General features: G+C 39.2%; 1 protein-coding gene and 1 pseudogene across 1 annotated transcript in view; both read right to left on the bottom strand.

The window, feature by feature from the left end:
• Positions 1 to 173, bottom strand: part of LATS2 (large tumor suppressor kinase 2) — a 74,248-nt gene extending 74,075 nt beyond the window's left edge. Inside the window, exon 1 of the mRNA XM_027835140.1 lies at positions 66 to 173. The gene's annotated coding sequence lies outside the window, so the exon portion shown is untranslated. The remainder of the gene's footprint in view (positions 1 to 65) is intronic.
• Positions 174 to 560: 387 nt separating this feature from the next.
• The window catches only part of LOC114054431, a 60,317-nt pseudogene continuing 43,410 nt past the window's right edge, over positions 561 to 17,467 (bottom strand).

Genomic DNA, 17,467 nt, shown 5'->3' with positions numbered 1-17,467 from the left:
CACACACACACACACACACACACACACACACACACACACACACACACCCCCCAGTGCCTACTCACCTCCAGAGACGGGTGGGGTCTAGGGGTAGCTGGGGCCGCTGACCAGCGGCTCCTCGGTGGTTTCTCGCGCGGAGCAGCACTGCACTGGCGGCTTGGGCCGCTGCTGGCCCCGCAGGGAGGTGGGTGCCCCGGGCGGAGGCGGCAGCAGCGCAGAAGTCGTGGTCGTCCGCGGTGGGGGCTGCTGCTGCGGCGGCGGCGGCTGCTCCATCTTCCCCGGGCGCTCACGCCGCTGTTCCAACGCGCAGACCCAAGTGGGACATTCGCTACATTGTTGGCATTCCACGGGCGTCACGTGACCCCTCCTCCCGCGTCATTCTCCACCCGCATACCAGCCCGGGCGGGGCGCCTGCCGCCGCCGGAGCCGCCGCTGTTGGTCCCGTCGCAGCTCCTACTCCAGCCTGCAACCCGGCCAGCAGCCTCCAGTCCCCTGTCACCCAGCTGGGGCTCCGTCTCTGGCCCCAGTCAGTGAGTCTGGTTCTATAGCTTTTGTTGTTATTATTTCTGCATTTCTGCCACCGCCCCCCCTCCCCACAACTTCAGCCCCCAGAGCACTCCCTTATAAAAGTTTGTAGCCTCACAGGCCCGTGCAGCCACTGGCTTCTTTAAGGATCTCCCTGGGCTTGCCGAGGCATAGACCCACTGGCCTCGAGGGGAAAGCAAGTCACCAAGCAGCTGGCAGTCATCAGAAACATGGCGCAAGAAAGTCCTAAGTCCTTAAAGTACTCATCGGACCGTGCAAAGAACGAGGGATGTCTCTTTGCAAAGCGAAATTTAGCCCTATCCAGTCCCACTTGATCTCGTATATTTTGTTTAAAACTGCAGTACAGTGCATAAAACAGTATGCTTTCTACTGGCAGTATTGAGTTTGACTTTTTTTTTGTACTTTGTACAGTGCTGCGTTAGCAATTTGGGGCTATGTACTTTGTAGTAAATGAAAATGAAGCGATTGTGCAGAGAAACTGGGTGGGGAGAGACTACTGGAAGTCAGATCCAGAATCTATTCCTGAATCTTCCATTATGTCCAGTTGAACAAGTTATTTAGCCTTTCTTATAATGTCCTACTTTAAAACAAACCATATAATATTATGGTGGCTCTTCACGAGTTTGGCCACTGGGTGATGAATTTTTTGACCATTGTTAACTTTCAAAGTCTACTGAGTTACAAAGGAGTTGCATTCTGGGTTGTGGAGGGGGAGTGAGGGAGGAAGTACCAATACCATTGCAATCATCAATCCTTGAAATATAATAACAACTTACTACCTCCATCTGTTAAAGGGGGACTTAGTGTCCACATTGAGAATTAGTAGAAAGTTGAGGCGAATTCTCATTTAACAATAAACTACTGTATTTTTTGAGTCATTTAAACTCCCCCAGGAATAATAATAATAATAATAAAACTGATCATTTGTCATCAGGATTATTTCACCACTCTTCTTCATTTGCCTCCCTATCTTCAATCTTCAAAATCATACTCTTTATATGCCGGTCTTTCAGGAAGTCTCATCAGATTATTCTAGCCACATTGACCTGTGATTCCCCATACTTCTATTGTGCTGAGACTAAGGTTAGAATACTATTGTGTTTGGATCTTTATCACTGCTTAATTACTTAATTATCAAGCAATTATTTATCAAGCATTGTGCACGGTGCTGTGTTAAACATTGATAATAATAAAGAGGTAGGTGGAATAATGGATGGGGAGGCTGCCTAGGCCTCAGAAAGAGGTCCATGCTGAATGCCCAGGTATAGGAGAAAAACGGTCCAATGTCCCAGTGCCTCTCTCAAAGTTAGAGAAAGAGGAAATGAGACCTGAGACCTCCATTTGTGAAGAGAGGAGTCAGTAGAGAGAGTAAGAGGAAGATGAGATAGAATCACAGAGATGCAATTGACTGTACTTAGTACCACCTTGGTTATGGAGGGTGAGGGAGAGGGAAAAGCTGAAGATGCCTTTGAGGTTTCACACCTGGTTGACTGGGAAGATGATGATGGTTCTGTCAACAATAATAAGAACATTTAGGGGGTTAAGGACAGGTTTAGGGGGAAGGTGTGGTCAATTTTGGACATATTCATTTTGAGGTGGGACAACCAGATATACACATCTAGCAAGCAGTTGGAGATCTAAGATCAGGAGTTCAGGAGTGGGAATCTTCTTGGAGGTGATAACTGAATATAGGGGAGCAGATGAGAACAGGAAGGGAGTGAATGTGCAGAGAGAAGTGGAGAGGGCCTAGGAAAGAGCTTTGGAAAACACCTAAAAGTAAGGAACTGGATATAGATGGGTGAATTAGAAAAATAACTTTTTAAGAAATGGCCAGACAGATAAAAAGACAGCCTGGAGAGAGGGAGCCATGCATAGGGAGGCAAGAATATCTTTTTAATATATAAATTCTTTCCTTGGATAGTCGTACATTGTGCTCCTATTATGTGCAAAGCACTGCACCTGGCATTGGGGGGATATACAAGAATCAAGGCACGGTAGCTGCCCTTACAATCTAGCAAGGGATGCAATCACAAATATGAAATAGTATACAATAACAATGCAGAATGGGATTGTAGGAACAGAAGACAGGTTCAAGGTACTTTGTGAAGTCAAAGGAAAGAAAGATAATTTCCAAATGAGGCAATAGGGAGAGTTTTCTTGAAGGAGTTGGCCAGGAGTAGGGAAGTAGGGAAAGATAGCCAGGGAGTAGGAAAGATAATTTCCAAATGAGGCAATAGGGAGAGTTTTCTTGAAGGAGTTGGCCAGGAGTAGGGAACCTGTAACCTCGAGGCCACAAGTGGCCCTCTAGGTCCTCAAGTGTGGCCCTTTGACTGAATCCAAACTTCACAGAACAAATCCCTTAATAAAGGGCTGGGTCCTGTAAATCTTGGACTCAGTCAAAAGGCTGAATCTAAGAACCTAGAAGGCCACATGTGGCCTCGAGGCCTCAGATTCCCCACCCCTGATAGCCTTTGAGATTAATCTTAAAGGATGCCTTGAATTTCTAAAGCCAGGGTGCAGATGGGGGATGGGAAGGGGAGAGCATTCTAGGCATGAGAACCATGTAAGCAAAGACCTAGAGATGGGAATGCATCCAGGAGACAGCAAATAGTCCCTGTTAAGAAATTCAGTAAATGGGGCAAAGGATATATTGTAAGAAGTTGCAGTTCAGAAATTTCACTTGGGATGAATCCAGATCTGTTAGACTAGGTGAGGATTGGTGCTTTAAGATCACCATGTGATTACCTGTTTTAGATAGGTCACAATCTGCTGGTGAGATTATATTAGCTAGTTTTCTGAAAAAAAAAAAAAAGAGTATTAACTAGGACAGCAGAGAAAACTCCTGTGTCTTCTGCCTAAGCCAGAGAGAAGAAAAGCCTCCAGCCACTGTGAAAATGGAGTAACTTGAGATCAAGAAAGGGTGAATGCAGATCCAAGATTAGGAACAATGGGAAAAATTGCATAAATTATATAACTTTTCTTTAGATTAAAAGTTTTGACTTGTTTAATCCAACAGGGATTGGTGTAATAGTGAGTGGGATGAACATTAAATTCTCAAAGCATGATTTTTAATTAATTTTTAAAAGTTGCTTTACTAATGTCTGTGTTCTGTATTTTGCAATATTTATTGCAATAATCTGATTGTGAGCCCCTGAAAAGCGTGCTTATATCTCTTTTTTGGTACTTTTACCACTTGGCACTTGCTACAAATAGATACCTGTAGGCATGAAAAAATCTTCAGTGAGATGGGTTAATCCACTTCCTAGAGGAGATGAGTTTTGAGTCTGGCTCCTGATGAAAATTGGCAGAGATCCATGAAAGGCTAGGGAGAGGGCCCTTTTGGAAGGCCAGTGAACAGACAAGAAGAAAGCTACAGAAACCCAGGCAGTTGACATTTAATTTGCCTAACCCTGCAAAAAGATTATCTTGGGATTTATATGATGCCCACCCTGAGGCTTTCAGTGAAAAGGTGGCATTGAGTGCATGGTACAATAAAAAAAGGGCTCTTATTTGGAGCCAGAGGGACTGGGTTCAAATCCCAAGTCTGCCATTTTGCTCCCTGTGTAACCTTGGGCAAGTTATTTAAACTTTCAAGGACTTAGTTTCTTCATCTGTAAAATGAGGGCCTGGGACCAGATCACTTCTGAGGTCCCTTTCAGTTCTAAATCTAGGATCCTATGGGTCTTCTAAAGGAGTAAGAGAGCTCACTTACTTACTTTGGTCAGGTGGCCAATACAGAAAGAGGCAAGGGCAGTTAATTGAACATAAGTGGATATGAAGGAATAGCATATGCAGTCCTAGTGTCAGGAAGACTAAAGCTCGGAATCTGCTGAGGCTTTTTGTTAAATACTATGCACAACATTGAACAAATAGTCAACAAAATGCCAAGGACAGCTGGGACATAGGGAGTTTATCAGAAGAAGAGCACTATGGTTACATTCTGAAGTAGACACCCAAGCTTACAACCTAGGTATCCTCCTGGACTCCTCACTTTTTCTCATCTCCAATGCAAATTCAATCAGTTGCCAAGTCCTGTCTTTTCTACCTTCCCAACATCTCTCTTATACACCCCCTTCTATCCTCTGATATTGCCACTACCCTGGTGCAGGACCTCATCACTTCATGCCTGGACTATTGCAGTGGCCTGCTGGAGGGTCCGTTTGCTTCAAGTATCTTCCCATTTCAGTCCATCCTCCACTCATCTGTCAAATTGTTTTTCCTAAAGCTTATTTCTGACCTATTCAGTCAATTCCAATGGCTCCCCATTGCCCCAGGATCAAATATAAAATTCACAGTTTGGGTTTTAAAAACTTCCATAGCCTGACCCCTTTTTATTTTTCCAGTCTTCTGATATCTTACTTCCCTCTACATACTCCAGAGACACTGGCTCTTTGGTGTTCCTCACACATGACACTCCATCTGTGGACTCCAGACATTTTCATTGACTGTTCCCATGCCTAGTACACTCTACCCCCTCATCTCTGACTCCTGGCTTCCCTAGCTTCCTGTAAGTCTCAACCAAAGCACCACCTTCTACTGGAAGCCTTTCCCAGTCGTCCTAACCTTAGTGCCTTCTCTCTGAAATAATCTACAATTTACCCTGAATATATCTTGTTTTGTACATGGTCTTGGTCTATAACTCATCTGTCTCCCTCATTAAACAGTCCCTGAGAAAGCAGGGACTGTCTTCTGCCTTTCTTTGTATTTCCAGTACTTAGCATAGTGCCTGGAACCTAGTGGGTGCTTAATAAATGCTTATTGACAGACTGGGGATGGCTAAATAAATTGTGGCTAAGCAAATTATTTTACTGTGCTATAAGAAATTATGTATATGATGAATGCAGAGAAGAATAGAAAGAGCTACATGAACAGATGCAGAGTAAAGTAAGTAGAGCCAAGAAAACAATGTTCATAATGACTAAAATAGAAATGGAAAGAAAAACCACACACCCACACATACACACAAAAACAAACTCACAAGTGAATATTGCAAAATTATAGAGAATAATCATGAGTGTTGTTCATTTAACATATTTTCAGAATTATTCAATGTATTGATCAGTTATGCTGATTTTTTCCTTTCCTTTCTTTGTTTTTAAAAATGTTATTTGTTTTATAAGAATACAACTCATTCTCTAATTGATAAATGGTCAAAGGATATGAATAGGCAATTTTCAGATGAAGAAATTAAAGCTACCTATAGTCACATGGAAAAAATACTCTAAATCACTATTGATTAGAGAAATGCAAATAAAAACAACTGTGAGGTACCACTTCGTGTCTATCAGATTGACTAATATGATAAATGTTGGAGAAGATGTGAGAAAATTGGAACACTAATATGTTGTTGGTGGAGTTGTGAATTGATCCAACCATTCTGAAGAATAATTTGGAACTATGCCCAAAGGGCTCTGATTTTTTGCAATTTTTGCAACCTTTGATTCAGCAATACCACTACTAGGTCTGTATTCCAAAGAGATCATTAAAAAGGGGAAAGGACTCATATGTACAAAAATATTTATAGCAACTCTTTTTGTGGAAGAATTGGAAATTGAGGGATGCCCATCAGTTGGGGAATGGCTGAACAAGTGGTGGTATATGAATGTAATGCAATACTATTGTTCTATAGGAAATGGTAAGCAGGTAGATTTCAGAAAAACCTGGAAAGATTTACATGAACTGATGCTGAGCGAAGTGAACAGAACCAGGAGAACACTGTACACAACAACAGTGACATTGTGCAGTGATTAACTATTTAATAGTTAGATAGACTTAGCTCTTTTCAGCAATACAATGATCCAAGACAATTCCAAAAGATTTGTGATGGAAAATGCTCACCACATCCAGAGAAAGAACTATGGAGTCTGAGTACAGATCAAAACATACTATTTTCACTTTTTTGTGTTGTGTTTTTTTTTTAAATGTTTTCTTTCTCGTGGTTTTTCCCTTTTGTTCTGATTCTTCTTTCACAACATGACTAATGTGGAAATCTGTTTAGCATGATTGCACATATATCACCTATATGAGATTGCTTGCTGTCTTGGGGAGGGGAGAGGGAAGGGGGGAAGAAGAGAAATTTGGAACTCAAAATTTTACAAAAATGAGTGTTGAAAACTGTCTTTACATGTAATTGGAAAAAAATGCTATTAAAGAAAAATATTATTTGCTATATAGGATGGCTGTCTGATACAGGAGAAGGAAGGACACTGGGGAAAATTATGGTGATACAAAAAAAAAGACATTAAAAACTTATTAAAAATATTTTATGTTCCTGAGTTCAGGACAACAGAGCCTGGCTGCAATTAGGGGACGTAGCTCAGGAGAACCATAAATAGCGGAGGATCTCAGTTTATGTATATATGGAAGGTGAGGTTGAGGGAGCTGTTCTAGTGACCTCCAGGATCATAGCACCACAGATTTAGATACAGAAGGAGACTTAGAGGCCATTTATTTATAGTTCCAGAGATCTAGAACTGGAAGGGACCTCAGAGTCCCTGGAGTACAACTTCTTCATTTTATAGTTGAGGAAAATGAGGCCCGGGCAAGTTAAGGGACTTGTCCAAGGTCACAAAGCTAATAAATGGCAGAGCTGATTCTGGCCTCTCTTATTCTATACCCAGCATGTTTTCTGCTACACCGAGTTGGTGGGGGATGAAATATCAAGCTTTATCATTAGGAGCAATGCAAAAGAAGGTAACTGATAGAGGTAGGATTTGAATCCAGCTCCTCTGACTCTACAGCTAGTGTTTTTTCTTCCATACCAAAGTTTTTTAACCTTTTTTGTGCCATGGACCCCTTGGGCAATCTGGTGAAGCATATGGATCCCTTCTCAGAATGTGTGTGTGTGTGTGTGTGTGTGTGTATGTATTTGGCAAGGCAATGGGGTTAAGTGACTTGCCCCGGGTCACACTCCCAGAATATTTTTAAAAACATAAATTAAAATGCAAAAGGTTACAAAGAAAACCAATTACATTGAAATAGTTATCCAAAAATTTTAAAATAAAAGTTCAGAGACACCAGGTCAAAGAACCTCTTCACCAAAATAGCCCAACCCTCTCATTTTACAGATGAGAGAACAGTGGCCCAGAAAGGGATAGTAACTTTCTCAAAGTCACATAGACAGTGACAGAAATAGGATTTGAACCCAGGTCCTCTGACTCCATGCCCAACATTCTTTCCACTGCATTATGTTGCCTTGGTGCCATTTGTCAATATTTCTGACAGGCAAATAATAATGATGTGCACTAAATGGAAACTAGTCTCCTAGAGGAGAAGGAAAACAGTCTGAAAGAAGATTTCACTTCTTTCTAATTTATCACGGAGGAGAACACGTTCCCTTGTCAGGAAGATTCTAGGGGAAAAAAATAGGATAGGTTGCAGGAACTATACCTTTGATTTTCTTAATATAGAGAAAGGACTCCCAGTTAAGGACATCTCTCTACCAATGCAAGTGTGCATCTTCTCTGCAGCTTGTAAGTACTAGAGAGATATGTAGTAGAACACCAAGTAACTTGAGCAGGGCCACAGAGCCAGTATGGGTTAAACTAGGATTTGAGGAATATTCCTCAGTTTAAGACCAGCCTTCTGTCCACTACCACTTTGCCTCTGGAAAAAAAATAAAGAAGAAAAAAGCCTCTAAAGCAAAGATTCTTAAACTATTTTTTTAATATCATGGGCCTTTTTGGCTGTCTCATTAAACCTATAGACCCCTTCTCTGTTTTTAGATGCATAAAATAAAATACATAGGATTGCAAAGGAAACCAATTATATTGAAATAGCTATCAAAATTTAAAAAGAAAATTTATAGACTTCAAGTTGAGAACCCCTGCTCTAAAGCAACAGAGGCAAATCCAGATAAGGAGAAGTTCAAGAGACTGGGAGATGGTAGAGTAACACCAGGAAGGAAGGGTAGAACAAGGGCCTTTGAGAAATAATGGCTGCAATGTTCTTCCCACAGAGGATGAATCTACACCTTTTTTTTCACTTTCACTGGTCTTTATGTAAATATAAAAAGAATGTTTTCAAAGAAGGGTAGAATAAAAAGTAGTGCAACATTGTTTCTAAACTGATTGAGGTGAATGTACATTGGAAAATTAAAGCAGGCCACATGTCCCATGTGTCCACTGGAAGCTGGCAGGCCCACTGGAGACAAGAGCAAGAAAGGCATCAGGGAAGCTACCACATGCTTCAATGTTGGGCCGTTTGCTAGCTGACAACCACAACACAAAAGGACATCCTGGTTACTTAGGAAAATAAATCAAGTATTGCTTCTGTTGTGTTCCAAACTGTGTCCAAGTAAAATTTTCCCACAGAAGAGGCAGGGCCTTCACGTACCTTTGTGATCTACTATTCCTAAGGAGCGGGGAGCTTCTTATAATCCATAGAAGGGTAAAGTAAGGTACATATGAACCAAGAGTGATGACATCTGTTACTGGCCTCAGCAAGATCCCTGTGGTGGTGGTGGGTAACTTCTTGCCAAAAGATTTGGAGGCAGCTCAGAGGTCATCCTGATGTGAACAGTTGGAAGATGTGATTATATTCTGAGGTTCAGTATTCAGAACATGATCTGAGGATCACTACTACCCACTACTGTCTTTTGGTGAGTCATGTGACAGGGAAGTGATACTGCTAGGAAAGATTTGGAAAGAATATCTGGGGATTATGAAGTGCTGGGCAGGAAACTGAAGGATTTGGGAGACATGACTGATGTTTTAATCACTGCTGCTGATGGAAGGTTAGGTAAAGTGAAGGCTTGAGAAGTGAAGGGACATCAGAGATGGTGTTGGAAAAAAGAATTTAGGTTTCTGGGTAAAGACATAAGATGGAGGAATGAAGAGCCAGGGAAAATGTATTTGCCTAGAGAGGGATTGATATGTATAAGAGAACTTCAAATGGAAAGAAGAGGAGAAAAGAGAAAAATGTCCAAATACAGTTGATAAAACTGATACCTTAGAGTCAAGTCAATAAGTCAATAAGCATTTTTAAAATTTTTTAAATTTTGCTTTCTTCCTTTTATTTACATTTTAAGTCATTATGTATATTGTTTTCCCCGTCTTCTTTCTTCACTTTATATTAGTTCATATGTCTTCCCATACTTCATTGTATCCATCATCTTCATTTTTGAAATAGTATTTTATTTTTTTGAATTCCATGTATCAAAAGCATTTATTAAGCATTTACTGTGTACCAGGCACTGTGCTAGACTCTGGGAATATAAATACAAACAGAAAGAAAGATAGTCCCTGTCCTCAAGGAGCTTATATTCTAATGGGGGAAGATAGCATGTAAAATGGAGCTGAAGGTGGAGGGGGCTGGCGTGGTAGGGAAACTCCAGAGGGTCAGGAGTGCAGCCTGGAGAGGAATGACAGACAGCCTGGAGGAATGAAGACATAGAGAGCAGTAGATAAGATACAGGAAGATGCACAGCAGGAGAAATACTCTACTTCATAAGGGACATTGATAGGAAAGAGGAGAAGAAACAGTAATATTCAATAGGCTTAGTTAGTTATATTTGAGAGTATATAATATCAGTAATAAACAAAAAAGTAGGAGAGCTTAACAAGAAATAACTATGACCTCACAGGTATCACTGAGACTTGATGGGGCTGGAAGTATTACTCAGGACTGGAGGCTGGCAATGGAAGAGGTCGCATTATTCAAAAGGAACAGATTAGATAAAAGCAGGAACATGTTGGTAAATATTTAACAACAAGCTTTGGTGGAGAGAGGGATAGGGAGGTAGGGAGAGGGTGGGGGAAATGTACCCACAACACATTCTTAAGCTTAATCTGCATTATTAACATTTTCTCCATTACTTTATTAGGTCTAAACAATCAACAAAACAATAAATCAAGTCCTGATTTGTAGCAGTGTAAATGCTTACACTGAAAATTTAACAATTGCTATCATTAGCAATTAGCACCCTGAGACCAGGTTGGGGGAAGGAAAAGGCGGACATTATATATTCATTCTGTCATTCAACAAATATTTATTAAGGATCAAGAAAATATTTGTTTTAATGGAAATCCATGAACCTAAGGGATGAAAAAAAAAACAAACCCCGATAAAGGCTGAATAAAGATCCTAGGAAATAGGAAATAGCAACAGCTCACATATTGAATCTGTTGACAAATCATGTCTATTCTGCCTTAAGGCAGAATATGTCTTTTTTTCTCCTCTAAAACAGCTGTCACCCTGTCACCTCATCATCTCATACCTGGACAATTAGAATAGACTGCTGATTGGTCACCCTGCCTCAAATCTTTCCCATTCAATTCATCTTTCCACTCAGCTGCTACCGTGTACTTCCTAAAGTGGAGGTCATTACTCAATGAATTCCAGTGGTTCCATATTACCCCCAAGATCAAATATAAAATACTCTGTTAGGTTTTTAAGTCCTTCACAAGCTGGATCTTCCCTACCTTTCCAGTGTTATTATACTTCCATATACTCTACAATCCAGCATCATTGACCTCGGCTGTTCCTCACATCTTGCCTTTTCCCTGATTATCCCCCATGCCTGTATTGCTCTTCTTCTTCACCTTGGTCTCCTGGCTTCCCAGAATACTCACCTCAAATCCCACCTTCTGCAGGAGGCCTTTCCTAGTTCCCCTTACTGGTACTGCCTTCCTTCTAATAAATTACTTCCCATTTACACTGCATGTATCATATATAAATACAATTCTTTGCATGTTGTTTCCTTCATCAGAATGTGAGCTCCTTGAGGGCAGGGACTTTGTGGTTTTTTTTGTTGTTTTTTTTTTAATATCTCCAGCACTTAGCACAGTACCTGGAACAGAGAAGGTACTTAGTGAATTATTTTTGATGATGACTCAGTATACTGTTAGGAGCATAATACTGGCCACAAGACCAGCTGGAGGAATTAGATGTTATAAGTCAGAAATTTGGCACAGAGGCAAGCTATAATTGTGATATTGGTGAGAAGCAGAGTGGCACAAAAGATAGAGAGCTGGCTTGGCATCATTAATATCTGGGCTAAAGTCTTTCCTCTGAAACATACCAACTGTGTGACCTTGGGTAAGTCATTTAATTTCTTAGCGCTCCAGGTAACTTTCTAAAACCATAAATTACAATCAAGTTGTCAGTCTACATTTATGGAAAGAGTTTCTACACTGTGATTTCCTTACACTGGATAGAACTTCAGGGCTAGATACCACCCCTCTTATGGTCCTCAGGGCTTGAGCTAATTGTATCACTTGGACTTCTGCTAGATGTCCTTCTCTGATAAAATAGAAGAATTTACTACATTCTTGACCTGCCTTACTAATAATTTCATCTTTTAGAAGACAGGGAAAGCAACAAGGAAAGACTGATATTCTGAATTTGATTTTGGCCAATGAGGGAGAGCTGATTAGTGAATCAGAAAGACCTGGAACCCTGGGAGGCCACGACCATGTCATTTTTTTTAATAAATAAGGATAGGCATGTGAGGCATAGCCTGGACTTTAGGAGAGCAAATTTCAAAGAATTCAGAGACAGGATAGGATCCAATGTCCCTATACTTTCAAAGAGGGACAGAATGCACTTAAAAACAAAATTTTAAGTACAGAAAGAGAGAAGAATCTAAAAATCCCAATGTAGCTACAATGGGAGTTCATAAGCTAAATGAAATTTTAAACAGCCATGTTATACAACAGTGGCAGGGTACTTTAAGAATAGTGTCAGAAAAGCCAAAGATCATTTCAAATTGAAGCTTGTTGACAAATACTGAAGACAACAACAAAAAAAAGGGGGACCTTTTTAGCTGTTTGGAGGGCAAGAGTCAGAGAAAAAGATAAGAAGCCTACTTGGGTGGGAAGGGACAATGACAAGAGAAAAAAGAAACCAGAACTGCTCCATATTTCTTTTGTTTCTGGTTGGTTTTTTTTTTTGTTTGTTTGTTTTGTTTTTTACACCTTGGAGAATGATCTTCAGAACAAAAGTAGTTAACAGGGAATTAAAACCAAACTAAGTAAGGAGATGGTGAGAAAATTCCTAGCTGCCTTCAATTAAGTTAAACCACCAGATCTAGACTAACTATGTCCCTTAGGCACTGACAGAACTTGTAAATGTGATTATTAAACTACCATCAGCAATCTTGGAAGAATCATGGCTAATGAGAGAAGTTTCATTAAAAAATCAAATAAATGTTCTTGATTTTCAAAAAGGGAAAGAAGTGGATACTTCAAATGATAGACTAGTAAGTCTAAAATTGTTGTCTGATAAAATTTTGGGGTGGATTACTGAAGGGTTTTTAAATACTTAGGAAAGGCAAAAATAAGCACTATAAACCAGCATGAGTTCATTAAATCAAGACATACAAATTTTTCTGACAAAGGACTTACAGGTAAGCTATATAATTAATTGATATAAATATATAAGAAAAAGAATGATTTAGAGGAAGTCATACAACCTTGCCAACTGGGTACATTATAAATTCATATTATTGAATTTCAAATAGGTCCTCACTGAAGCAATCCTTTTATTCTTTACTAATTGATTTTTTTATCTCACTTCCCACAAAAGGTTCTCCAAAATGTCTTTTATATCCTCAAGACTCCCATATATCCCCCCCTCCCGTTTTCCTCCTTCCCCACCTCTCCCTCCCCTTTCCCTCTGCTGAGGATCTGGCTGGCTTTTTACTTTACTGAGAAAATGAAAGTCATTAGAGTTAGTTTCCTGTTCTCTCCTACTCTCCTTCATCTCAAAACCCCTTCACATCATCCCTTTCTCCTAATGTAACCCTTCTCCCTTCCAAGGTCAATCTTTGTGTCCTTGATCCTGATTCCTCCCCTTTTCTCCCTCCTTCCCCGTCCCCTCCCCACTACCTTCTTGTTCTTTTCTTACTTCCTTAAAAAATGCCCAAGTTTTCCCCATCCTTAAAAAAAAAAAAAAACCAAGAACAAAAACAAAAACTCTCAATAGATCCTACCCTTCCTTCAAGATATCATCCTATGGTTCTCCCTCTCTTAGCCAAACTCCTGGACAAAACCGTGTACATTCCCTGCCTCTACTTCCTCTCCTCTCACTTATCCCTCAACCTTTTGCAGTCTCAATATCAACCTCAGCACTTGACCTGTAACTGCTCTTTCAGGTATCAGTAATCTCTGACTTTTCAAAAACGATAGTCTTTTTTCGGTCCTAAACCTTTTCGATGTATCTGCTATATTTGACACTATTAAGTACCATCTCCTACTCCATATTCTTTCTTTCTGTGTTTTCATGACACTATTCTCTCCTGATTTTCCTCCTACTTGTTTAACTGCTTTACCTCAGTCTCCTTTGCTGGTTATTTCCCAAGGTTATATCCTAGGCTCCGTACTCTACTCTCTTTATACTCTTTCTTTTGGGGACCTCATCAAAATCCAGAGCTTTAATTATTATCTCTATGCAGATGATTCATAGATCTATATATCCATCTCTTGCCTCTCCCCTGAGCTTCAGTTACACATCACCATTGCCTATTGAACATTTCCAAGATCCTTTTGACATCTCAAACTCGACATGTCCAAAACAGAACTCATTATATTTCCTTCCAAACCAACCTCTCCTTCAAACTTTACACAGTGACTTTTCCTTAAGCACAAATCTAGTTATGTTACCTCATGTCATTACTCAATGAATAGACAGTTCTCAAAAATAGGAAGGTAAACTATCAACAATCACATTAAAAATGCTCCAAGTCACTAATAATAAGATAAAGGTAAATTAAGATAATTCTGAGATTCTACCTCAAACCATTTAGATTAGCAAAAAGACAAAAAAAAAAGGAATATTACCGTTGTTAGAGGGGATATGAGAGGACTGTTGGTGGAACTCTGAATTGATTCCCCCCCCAAATTCTGGAAAGCAGTTTGGAACTGTATCCAAAAAGTAACCAACCTGCATATCTTTTGATCTAGTTATATGACAACAAGGCTTATAACCCAGAGAGAGAAAATAAAGAGGGAACTTATATGTACAAAAATATTTGTAGCAGCACTTTTAGTTACAGCAAAGAAATGGAAACAAAGTGAGTGCCTATCAATTGAAGAATGGCTGAACAAATGATGATTCATGAATATAATGGAATATCATTGCACTGTAGGAAATCATGAAAGGGATAGATTCTGAAAAACTGGGGGAAATTTATATTAACTGATATATAGTGAAGTGATAAGAAGCAAGTAAACAATTTATGCAAATGAATACAACATTGAAAACAAACTGTGAAAGACTTCAGAATGATATTCAAGGCAATGGTCAACTACAGCTCCAGAAGACTAATCATTACACATGCCTCCCACTTCTTAGAAGAGAAGTGATGGACTAAAGGACACATATTTTCAGACACAAACAGTGTGTGAATTTGTTTTGCTTGACTATCATTATACCCTGCAAGGTAGAGTTTTTGGGGAATGTAAAAGGTAGTGACAGTGATACCAAAAAGAAAGAAAAAATTGTCAATGAATCATTTTAAAATAGAAGAAAGCAAAAGAAATTTCAGAAGAGCTCACAGACAAGCAGGGAAGTTTTATAAATACTATATTGAATGTGAATGTTAAACATACTAACAAAAAACGAAAAACAAGCTGTGCATAGTAGAGATTCATGATTTCATTTGAAGTCTCCTTTTTAATCTTCTTGTGTGTTCCATGTTCATATCTGTTAATGTTAGTCAAATTCATTATAATAAAAAGAGGAATTGTATTTTTTTTATTCAAGGTATACCAACTTTTTTTTGGTAGACTAATGTATTAGGGTAATGCTTGGGATATATCATGTCTTGATTTTAGCAAGGCATTTGACAAAGTATGTCATAATATTCTTATGGACAAGATAGACAGATGGGGACTGAAAAATAGTACAATTAGGTGAATTCAGAACAGAATGACTGACTAAATGCAAAGAGTGATGAATGGATCAGTGTCAACAAAGAGGGATGGTGAAGAGTGCAATGGGGTTCTGTCCTTGGTCCTGTTCTGCACTTTTAATCAATAATATAGATGATGACAGATGGTATGCTTATCAACTTTATTAGTGACACAAAACTCAGAGGAAAAAGAAATACATTGAAAGATAGAATCATAATCCACAAATATCTGAGCATCCTGGAACATTGGACTAGCTAAGAAGATGAAATTTAGTAAGGATAAACATTGGATCCAAAAAATCAACTGTGCAAGTACAAGATGGTGAAAACATAGCACATTAGAGTAGTACCTAGTTTAGGCCCTAATCAGTCCTCTCCTATTACATTACCCTTCTCATTGTTTTCCCTGTCCTTAGTTTCTTGCTCATCCAATCTATCTTCCACACAAGTGACAAATTGATTTTTTTTTTTGAGGCAATCAGGGTTAAGTGACTTGCCCAAGGTCACACAGCTAGTGAGTATAATGTGTCTGAGGCCGGATTTGAACTCAGGTCCTCCTGACTCCAGGGATGGTACACTATCCACTGCGCCACCTAGCTGCCCCCAAATTGATATTTCTAAAAGAGATACGTGACCACATCACCTCCCTACTCAAAAATCTTCAGAGGCTCCCTCTCTTATTGCCTCTAGGATAAAATATAAACTGCCTAGGCTTGCATTTAAAGTCCTTCACAATCTGACTCACACCTGCCTTTCCAGTCTTACTCCATATCATTTTCCTTTATGCACTTTCTGTTCTAGTCAAACTGTGCTACCATTTCTTCCACAGACATGACCATTTAGGCACTGGTCACTGATCTTTGAGGCACCTAACTCTGGAGATTTAATGAACTCTGGATCAAGATCAAAAGTCATACAGTCCAGTTCCCACTGGCTTGATGGTTTCCAAAGCTCTTTGACCTAATTAAAAGGACTTTAAACTGAAAATAAAAGAGGAGGAGGAAATAGATGTGTTGGATAGTTTTTCTATATTGTTTTTCTCTTTCCTTTATTATTTCTTATAGGGTATCACTCTCTACGTGAGGGGAGACAATAGATTTGAAAACAAAGGTGATTAAAATAAAAGAGCCACAATAAAGAGACATATTGGCATGGGAAAGGTGACACAGGACCTAAGACAGGCAAATGTCCCAGTTTTCAAAAAAGGGGAAGCAGGCAGAGTTTGTTTAGCTCCAAAAGATAGGACTGATAAAAGGAAAACTTTCTAATATTAGTTTCATCCCAAAAGGGCATGGGTCATCTCAGGAGATAATGGGTTTCTTCTTACTAGAGGTCTTCAAGCAAAGGCCAGATGACCATTTGTTGAGTATTTTATAAAGGGGATTGTTCTTCAGAAATGAATTGAAATAAATAGCTTTTGAGGTTTCTTCCAACTCAGATTTGGTAACTCTGTGAGATCAATAAACTTGGCTTCTATTCCTCGCAAAATTAATTTTTTTCATTCCTTTTTTGTTGGGGTCAAACTTTCTTTTTCTTTTTTTTTAAAGTAGTATTTTATTTTCCCAATTACATGCAAAGAAAATTTTTAATATCATTTAAAAAAATTTTGTTCCAAATTTTCTCCGTCTGTTCCTCCTTCCCTGAGAAGGTAAGCAATTTGATATAGGTTATATATGTGCAATCATAGAAAACATATTTCCATATTAGTCAAGTTATTAAAGAAGACACAGATCAAGAGAAAAAACACACATACACATACAAAATAAAGAAAGTGAAAAAAATACTTTTCAATCTGCATTCATACTCTATCAGTTGTTTCTCTGGATGTAGGTAGCATTTTTCATCATGAGTCCTTTGGAATTGCCTTGGATCATTATATTGCTGAGAATAGCTAAGTCATTCATAGTTGATCATCACTCAGTGTTGCTGTTACTGTGTACAATGTTCCCCTCGTTCTGCTCACTTCACTCAGCATCAGTTCATGTAAGGCTTTCCCAGTTTTTCTGAAATCAGCCTTTTCCTTTTTCTTTCTTTCTTTCTTTCTTTCTTTCTTTCTTTCTTTCTTTCTTT

Source organism: Vombatus ursinus, unplaced genomic scaffold (genome assembly GCF_900497805.2).
Source record: "Vombatus ursinus unplaced genomic scaffold, bare-nosed wombat genome assembly UNPS02014813.1, whole genome shotgun sequence".
NCBI lineage: Eukaryota > Metazoa > Chordata > Mammalia > Diprotodontia > Vombatidae > Vombatus > Vombatus ursinus.
Note: the sequence above shows the minus strand (reverse complement) of the source record. Positions and strands in the feature narration are given on the sequence as shown.